Source organism: Pinus tabuliformis, chromosome 5_2, assembly GCF_031772625.1.
Source record: "Pinus tabuliformis cultivar Carrire ecotype Pingquan chromosome 5_2, CPIR1, whole genome shotgun sequence".
In the NCBI taxonomy this organism is placed as follows: domain Eukaryota; kingdom Viridiplantae; phylum Streptophyta; class Pinopsida; order Pinales; family Pinaceae; genus Pinus; species Pinus tabuliformis.
The window spans coordinates 443,551,702-443,561,426 of record NC_142306.1 but is presented as its reverse complement, the minus strand read 5'-3'; positions in this window follow the sequence as shown (position 1 = coordinate 443,561,426).

Here is a 9,725-nt window from a genome sequence, read left to right as displayed (position 1 = left end):
TAGGTGGTTTTTCCCTGATGTTGAAGAAAATATTTTCGAGGCCTCAATATTTTTTGGTGCTAGAAGGAGGGCTTGTAGACTATGAATTTCAAGTGAGTCCAATCCAAGTCAAAAGGCCATTCCAAGAGTCATTCTCCCTCCAAATCTTCTACAACTTCTAGATACTCTCTAGAATCTCCTATTTTTAGATAAGGAGTTGTACAATATCCTCCCAGTTGTACAATCTCCTCCCAAGTCTCCTAGAATACTTCCTGAGGTAATCCCTGTGGATTATACTCTAGAATCACCAAAAATTACATCTTTGATAAAGAAATTGGAATACGTCCCCATTTTAGTAGAAAATCCTGAATCATCTGAAGTTTCTGAAGGATGTATAACTTCTATATTTCAAGGAACTGGTGTTTAACTCTATCCCGAAGTGAAAAAGCTTGGAATCTCACCATTTGAATTTCCACTTCAATCCCACTGAACGAAAACTTCTACATCATATTCCCAAACATCTACTAGTAATATTACCTCATTCTCTCATTCACCAACAACTCCATTTCTTCCTTTTTTCATTTCCTTTCTCTCTACTGTTCACTTAATCTATTTCCATTTCCTCTACACAAACAACTAGTGTTGCCTCAAGCAGTACTATCATAGCTACTAGTTCGTCTTTCATCACATCCACCTCCCCAACTGTTACAGTGTCAACTAGACCATGGTCCAACCCGGGAGCTGTTCAAATGCCAACACCACTTCATCCTCTACCAAAACATTCTGAAAGATGGATTCCCAAATTCAATCCTGATGATGGGTTACCTACTGAAGAGCACCTTCATAAATATTTTATAGCCATCAATCTTAATGAGGTAGATGAAGAATACATTGTTCTTATTTTATTCCCGTACACTCTTACAGGATCAACAGGGTCTTGGTACTTCTTATTACCATCCAATTCTATTACTGGTTGGGATATTTTCGAAGAACCCTTTTTGACTAAATTTGGTGATGATCGCTCAATTGCATCTCTTATCAATGACCTTTCCAATTTAAAAATGAATTTAGGGGAAAATATAAAAGGTTTCAATTCCATATTTAATAAATTGTTAAATAAAGTCCTAGCTAATTCTAGACTTGGTGTCGATGTACAAATTGAATGGTATATTTCATCTCTTCCTTCTAATGTAGGAATTTTTGTAGATAGAGCTAATAAAAATACCTTGGTAGAAAACATGAAAGAAGTTGTGTCTATAGAGAAGGGGATAAATTCTCTAGAAAAGAAAAAAGATCAGGAAGACAGAAAATTAAAAAGAGTTACATTTAAGGATGAAGCTAAAAAGAAAGCACCTAAAGATCCCTTTGATCTTGAAGGCTTACAACAAGTCCTTAAAACTTTGTCTAACGAGATGGTAGAGATAAAAAAACAAGTAGTTGAATCTTCTTCCAAAAAACCTTTTAGAACATTCAGAAGAAATCATCCACCTAATCCACAACCTCCAAACACGATCTCTAATGTAGAAACTGATGATGAAGATGAGGAGGAAGCAACATTTTTTGTTGATGAATCCCAAGATGAACAAATAGCCGAGTTAAATGGAATGTGGGAATATATTCTTCCTATTTCTGATAGTGAAAATGAATATGAAGCATTACCTATTAGCACAAGAAGTAAAGGTCCAGTTGATCCTATAAAACCAATTAAAAAATAGAAACCTTCAACTTCCATTGCTAAGGATAAAATTGTTGTTAAAAAATCCACTTCCACTTCCCCCTAAGTAATTATGTCTTCATCCAATTCTCCATCTTCACCCAGAACCTTAGTAGTTTCAGATACTATTGAGTACAACATAGTTGAGGATATGAAGAAAATAAAAGAAAACATTTCCCTCCATGAAATCACTAAACTCAAACAACAACAAAAGTTTTTATTGAAATAATTTAACGTAGTACCTGCTTCTCCTCTTCCTATTGCTATAGTATCCAAAGCTTCTAACAGAATGGGAAAACCTCCTGGTCATTCATTATTCGATTCCTCTGATGCTATTCTGATAGGTGACAAGTCTAACTCACATACCCCTCCTTTTCTTTTGACTTTTGAAATATTTAATAAAAATGTACATAACTGCTTGGTAGATTCAGAGACTTCTTCGAATATCATGGCGTATTCAGTTTGTCTGAAATTAGACATATCACCCCAGAAAACTACAGTTCACATTTTGAAACTCGATAGGAAATAGTCAAAGTCATAGGAGAAATGAATTCAGTTCTTATTAGATTATCTTCGAATCCTAAAGTCTGTCAAATAATTGATATACTTGTTGCTGATATCCCAGATTTCTATGGTTTAATTCTTAGTAGAGATTGGTCAAAAAAACTACACGGTTCTTTTTCCACTGATAGGTCTCACTTATGGATCCCATTTAATGGAAAGCCAAATCAAATTAGAATCAACTGAGAAAAACACATGAAGCATTCAATAACAAATTTCGAAGGTGAAAATGAGGCAGTGGCATTTAATAACAACATTCTTGGAAACTACTCTACTGAATCATTTTTTGATAATTTTAAAGCACAACGTCACCATTTCTGTAACTTCTCAAACTGAAATTTTTTCACAGACAGACTTTCCGAAAGGTGTAAATATGCTAGAAAAACCATTAGTTAATTATTTATTTTGGACATTGTATTTCGATGGGTTGAAATCAAGTGATGGTGCAGGAGCAGGTTGCATATTGATTAATCCTGAAGGTGTGAAGACAATGCTGACTTGTGGATTGGAATTCAAATGCACAAATAATATTGTAGAATATGAAGCATTGGTCCAAGGTATGTACAAAGCAATTAGACATTAAATGCCTTCAAGTTTATGGAGATTCAGAAATTGTAATTAAACAAGTAAGAAACACGATGCATTGTATCTCTACACACTTGAAGCATTATCTTTCTTTGGTTCATTCTGTCACTTCACATTTTTTAGCGTTTAACATTTCTGCTATTCCTATGATTCAAAATGTCAGCGTTGACCTTCTTGCTAATGTTGCATCAAAACTGATCCTATCCAAAGATTACAGTCTTGATAGATTTTCTGTAGAATTAATCTTTAGACCATCCATCCCTGATAATATCACCAATTGACGGGTATTTGATGATGATGAAGACATTTTAAGCTTCTTCACTTCTTAAAAATCATACGATGACCAAATAATTGATGAAGATGAACATGGAAATCAATTAAAATAGAAAGTAGAGGATAATCACATACCCAAATATGTAGTTAAACTTGTGGATCTATATGATTTAAAAGGAAAATTTAAAAGAGTTACTAGTTCAAAACTGCAGAGTTCAACTTTAAGATTTGAATTAATAAATCTTGGGACAAATCTTAAACATAAGAACATCAATTTAGGCCTTGGTCTCTCGTCTGAAGAAAGATTATCCTTCATTCATTTGTTAAAAAAATATAAGGATGTCTTTGCTTGGAGTTACGAAGATCTCAAAACATTCGACACTTCTATCATTCAACATACAATTCTGATGATATCTAATGATAAACCTATCCAACAAAAATTAATGAAAATTCATCCAAACTTAGAAAATCAAATCAAAACAGAATTGAATAAACTCCTTAAGACTAAAATCATTTTTCCTGTTAGGCATTCAAGGTGGGTTTCCAACTTGGTACTTGTTAGGAAGAAAAATGGTGATATCCGCATTTGTATAGATTTTAGGAATCTTAATAAGGCCAGTCAAAAGGATAATTTCCCTTTACCCACTATCGAACAGATTTTACAATCAGTCGCTGGTTTCAAACTTATGTCTTTCCTTGATGGTTTCTCAGGATACAATTAAATCATGGTCCAACCAGATGATAGGCTAAAGACTACTTTCAGAACCAAATGGGGAACTTATGCATACCAAAAAATGCCATTCAGTTTAATAAATGCAGGGGCCACTTTCCAACGAGCCATGGATATAACTTTCAAAGGTCTGCTAAATAAAACAGTTTTTGTTTATTTAGATGAAATTACTGTTTATTCAAAGAACATAAATAATCATTTCCAGGACTTAAAACAATTTTTTGAACGCTATAGAAAAAATGGGATCTCATTAAATCCGAAAAAGGCTTTTTTTCACTCTTAGTGAAGGGAAACTTTTAGGATTCATTATGTCAAAAAATGGAATTTACATTGACCCTGATAGAATAAAGGAAATTTCAGAAATTTCTCCACCATATAACAAAAAAAGCATGCAATCATTTTTTGGACAGATGAATTTTGTCAAAAGGTTTGTCTCTGATTTCTCACAAATCATTTTTCCATTACAACAAATGATTAAGAAAGACACAATTTTTAAATGGGGTCATCATGAAAAGCAAGCATTCAATTTAATCAAACAGGAAATTATCGATGATCCTTCTTTAAATACACTGAATTTCTTTGATCATTTCATCTTATACATTTTTTATTCTTCAGCGTCTTATGCCATTGTTTTGACACAAATTAATAATCAGAAAATTGAAGCACCCATCTCATTTTTCAGTTCAATATTTTAGGGTGTTGAATTGAATTGTTCAGAAGTAGAAAAAAAGCATTTGATGTATATAAATATGTAAAGCATTTTAGACCTTTTCTTTTAAAAACACACACGAAAGTAATATTCCCATTCCCAGTAGTGAGGCAATTACTAATGCAGAAAGAATTAGAATAAAAGAGAGAAAATTGGGTAAAAACTCTACAAGAATATGATACTGAAATAAAACCAACCAAAATTGTTAGAGGGCAAGGTTTTTGCAAGCTTCTTACAAGAGAATCCAACATACCAGCCAAAGGGGACACAGGTAACAATGAACACATTTATGAGGTAAGTGTAAGTGATGTTGATTCCCAATACGTTGATCTAATTTTTTACTTGAAAAATGGATATGCTCCTCCCGAACTCAATTATAAAAGAAAAATAGCTTTAAGATTAAAAACAAGTCATTATGAGATTGTGAATAACATGTTATTTATGAGAAACTATGATTCCATATTTTTAAGATTCTTAGAAAAGTTTAAATCACAAACAGTTTTGCAGGAACTTCACGATGGACCAACAGGTGGAAATTTTGGAGGAGATACTACTGCACACAAAATCTTACATGCTGGATCCTACTAGCCTACTCTCTTCAAAGATACCCATGCATACGTAAGAAAATGCAAAACATGCCAAACTTCTTCTGGAAGACAAAGGAAACCAACCTTGCCTCTGCAGTCGGTCAACATCGAACAACCTTTCTGTTGTGGCCACCAACAACCCCCCTATTTGTTTGGTATTAGCAATAACACCAAGCAAATGGGGACCCTTAATAAAAAATCCAAAAAAAAAAAAAACATTTTATGAAAATTTTTGTATTTCAACTCCTTAAAGCTGTATCGCATCGCGAGAAGAGAATAAAACGTTTCTTATGAGCATAATAAACTGCGAAGAAGCGACGCAAAATCCATCGCATCGCATACATTATTAAGCGCTCTTAAAAGAAAAATCTTAAGAAACCTTCGACAGCCGATATGCGACGTCGCATATCGCAACATCGCATAAGCAGCACACAATGATTGAATGACTAAGCGCGATCTGCGGTCTGCGATCTGCGATGAGTGCGATTTGCGATAAATGCGATCATAAACTTCTGCGATGACACATCTTGACGACGCGATCCGCGATGTTGCGATGCGAGTCGTATAAATCACCCATCGCAAATTTTCCTTGGCGCAGTATTCAAGGAAAGCTGTCCGTAAACCAAAATTGGGCGCGTGCCTTAAAAGAAATTAATGATTGTACGCCAAAGTATTCAAGAAGGACAGTTGTGTGTTTTTCGAAGAGTCAGTTCGTTATGAGTGTCATGATTATGCATTCATAAGAGCTTAAAGCTTTCATGTCAATCTTTATTATCGTTATTATTTTCCTTTGCGTAAACTGTAAGACAGGAAATAACATGAAGCAATGTGCAGGAAACATCTAAGGAAAAGGGGAAAGCGTCAATGCTTGGAGAACAGAGAAGAGATCCCTTCAGAGACGGATGCCGCATGCAACAGGACCACAGATTCCAGAGTATCACTCAACAGATGCTGATGTCAATAGGCCATCCAAAACTCAGAGTCAAAGGCGCACAAAAGCAGCACGTTTACAAAAGATCCTGAAGCTTATGGGTAAAGAAAAAAGAAAAAGACGCTAAACAAGGAAAATGCACCAGAAAAGCCTGGAACAGAAAATGGAGGCAGTTTTCGATGCAGAAAATTGTTTAGAGAGCAAAGTCCCTAACTTATTCAGTCATTCGCAAGGCCGGAAACCGAAATAGCAAAAGCAGAATCAGTTTGAGAGAAATTTGGGTTATTACCAAGTATACACGCAGTGAATACACCCAACCAGAGGAAGATTCTCGAAAATATCTTCTAGTTTACCAGAAAGTGGTGCCAGCGCTTGTTATTTCTATTTTCATAGCTCAAACGAAAGCAGAAGGCGACCAACCGACTCTTCCCAGGCGAATGTTGCATGCTTGCAGCACTAAGGAGCAAATACAGAAATGGTTAGGAATTAGATTCAATTTTTAGAAATAGTTTTGTTTTAGCAGAAGGGCGGTCATTTAAAACCGTATCCTAAATTTATGTAATTAAGTTAATTAGTTAGCAGTATTTAAACCCTTCTCATGCATTTGGAGAAGGGTCCAGAAATTTGTCAAAAAACTTGTCCTCAGAACATGCACTTTTGCACCCTCGGAGGGGGTTTTGATGAATGGATGGATCAAGGTTTATTAATGTTTGCATTTGATATCTGCTACTGATGTTGCACTTCTGTACTCTTAGTAGATGTTAGAGCAAGGAGAGATAAATCATTGTTGCTTGAAGCTTATGAGTGGAACCAGTCATAAATGGTACTTTTATCTCTTGACTGTTTCTGTTTATATTCTTAAAGTGATATACAGTTTTTAGTTGTTTATATGTTACTGCATGAATGAATGAGTTACCATTTGGCACTTTTGTATGGTGGAGTCATTTATTTATGTCTGATATATGAATAACTTATTATGCGATATGCTGTTCACAACTGTTTTGCCTAACTTTTTATGCAAAGTGGTTTATCTTAATTGATTTCTATTCTTATGATAGCTGAATGATCTTTATTACCAGTTATTGTTTGAAATCTCTTTAGATCACATAATAGAGGAAATTCACCTCGGTTTAGCGTAGATTAGATGTGTTGTTTCTCATTAGATTACAATAGCATAGAGTTAGCTTAGAAGTTTGAATTAAATTAGCTTAAAGTAATCTTAGATCAGCATCATCCAACTCTACACACATACACACCCTTAAATTGGGAAACTGGTCCCATTATCCCCAGTCGGACCCGCTATACCAAACGGATAAGGAGCTGCCAACCAAGGTCTGGACCGGGTGGGTATCCCCCTTGTTGTCGACCCGATTTTCGGGGCTTCAACATATTTGGCGCTAGAAGGAGGGCCCGAACTATGAATGGCACCTAAATCAAAATCTAAATACCATTCTGAGAGTAAATCGCCCTCATCAACTCCCCCGACTTCCCCAGTACGTTTAAATCCAGAGTCGGAAGTCGCTCAAGTATTAACTGCTGCTACATACCCTAATATTTCTGACCAATCTACCATTGAATCCCCTGAAGTTCAAACTCTGATTCGCAAACTCCAGGGATTTACTATTTTTACACAGAGGTCTGATAAACCTAAAAGCAGCGTGACTTCGCAGTACAATCCTGCTCATCCCCTGACCAGATTAAAGAGTGAAAAATTTGGCATCCAACCAACTGAATTCCCTCTCCCCACTAGGAAAAGAGCAAGGAAAACACCAACAGAGTCTGACAGTGAGACTCTTTCATCTACATCGTCCATTTCAACTCCCTCACCGCGAAGTCAGCCACCCACATCTCCATTCCAAACCACTCATCCATCTTCCACAACCCCTCTTCTTCAATCATCTAAGATCATAATATCTTCATCTTCCCAGCCTCAGGGATCATCCTCTGCACTTTCATTTACCAGCAGCTCAACGATGGCCCAGTCTCCATGGAACAATCCTGGGGCAGTTTTAATGCCTCCACCCCTGAGCCAAATACCGGCCCATCCTGAGAAATGGCTACCCAAATTCAATCCAGAAGCAGGCATACTAGCTGAAGAGCACATTAAAAATTTCATGCTTTCTGTAAATCTCAATGGAGTTACCAACGAGGATACTGTTGTCCGGCTTTTTCCCTATACAATGCAAGGAACAGCCGGGTCATGGTACTTTTCATTACCTTCCGGGTCTATCACAAGTTGGGAAATTTTTCAAAGTCAATTCCTTACCAAGTTTGGTGATGACAGATCAACGGCAATGTTAATCAATGACCTATCCAATCTTAAAGCCGAGGCTAGAGAAGCCATCAAAGGTTTCAATTTACGGTTCAATAAAATCCTCAACAAAATTCCCACTGCTTCCCAACCCAGTGAAGAAGTACGATGTGAATGGTATATTACAGCCTTACTATCAAACTTAGCAATCTTCGTGGATAGGGCAAATAAAACAACCTTAGTTGAAAACCTGACAGAGGCGATAGCAGTGGAGAAACGCGTAGTAGCCCTGGAAAAGAGATCTGCGATAGAGGAACGCAAATCTAAAAAAGTCACCTTCAAGGAAGACTCCAAGAAGAAACAAACGAAAGATCCTTTTGATTTGGAAGGATTGCAAAAAGTATCAAAGACCATGTCCAATGAGATGATTGACATAAAAAAACAAGTAGCAGAAAGTTCTTCAAAAAATCCCTACAGAGCTTTTAAAAGAGGCCCTTCAATGGATGTGAAACCACCCAACGCTATCTCAAATGTCGAATCCGAAGAAGAGGAAGAAGAAGAGAGTACCACTGAAGGGCAGACCGATGACGAAGAAGTTTTGGAACTACAAGGAATGTGGGATTTCATCCTCCCACAAGAAGAAGATCAAGAAGCATTTCCGGTTAGCACACGAAGCAAAAATCAACTTGATCCTCCCCAAACTGCCCCTAAGCAGAAGGGGGCAAGCCCTGCAACAAAAGATAAAGTCGCAACAAAGAAAATGACTACTAAAGCGACCCAATCTAGCCCAGTCCAACCAGATCAAACACCTCCATCAAGAACACTGATAGTGTCAGATGAAATGGAATACAATATTATTGATGACATGAAAAAGACTAGGGCTAATATCACTCTTTATGAATTGAGAAAATTGAAACATCAACAGAAGATAATGATGAAAGAATTACATGCCGTGCCTACTACATCTTTGCCTACAGCTGTAGCTTCCCACAACACGGGAAGACCTCCAACCAACACGATCAATAAGATGGATCCAAATGACATCGCCTTGATTGGAGGAAGATCAAGGTCTCACACTCCCCCTTTTCTTCTCACTTATGAAATTTTCAATAAAAATGTGCACAATTGTTTGGTAGATTCTGGTGCTTCAACGAATATTTTACCCAGATCAATATGTGCCAAGTTGAATGTTCAACCACAAAAATCCGCAGTGCGCATAGTTCAGCTTGATCGATCTCAAGTCGAAGTGATTGGTGAACTTAATCAAGTGACCATAAGATTGTTGTCTAACCTGAAGGTATGTCAGGTTATTGACATTCTAGTAGCTGATATCCCAGAATTCTATGGCTTGATTCTTAGCAGGGATTGGTCCGAAAAACTCCATGGATACTTCTCAACCGACTGG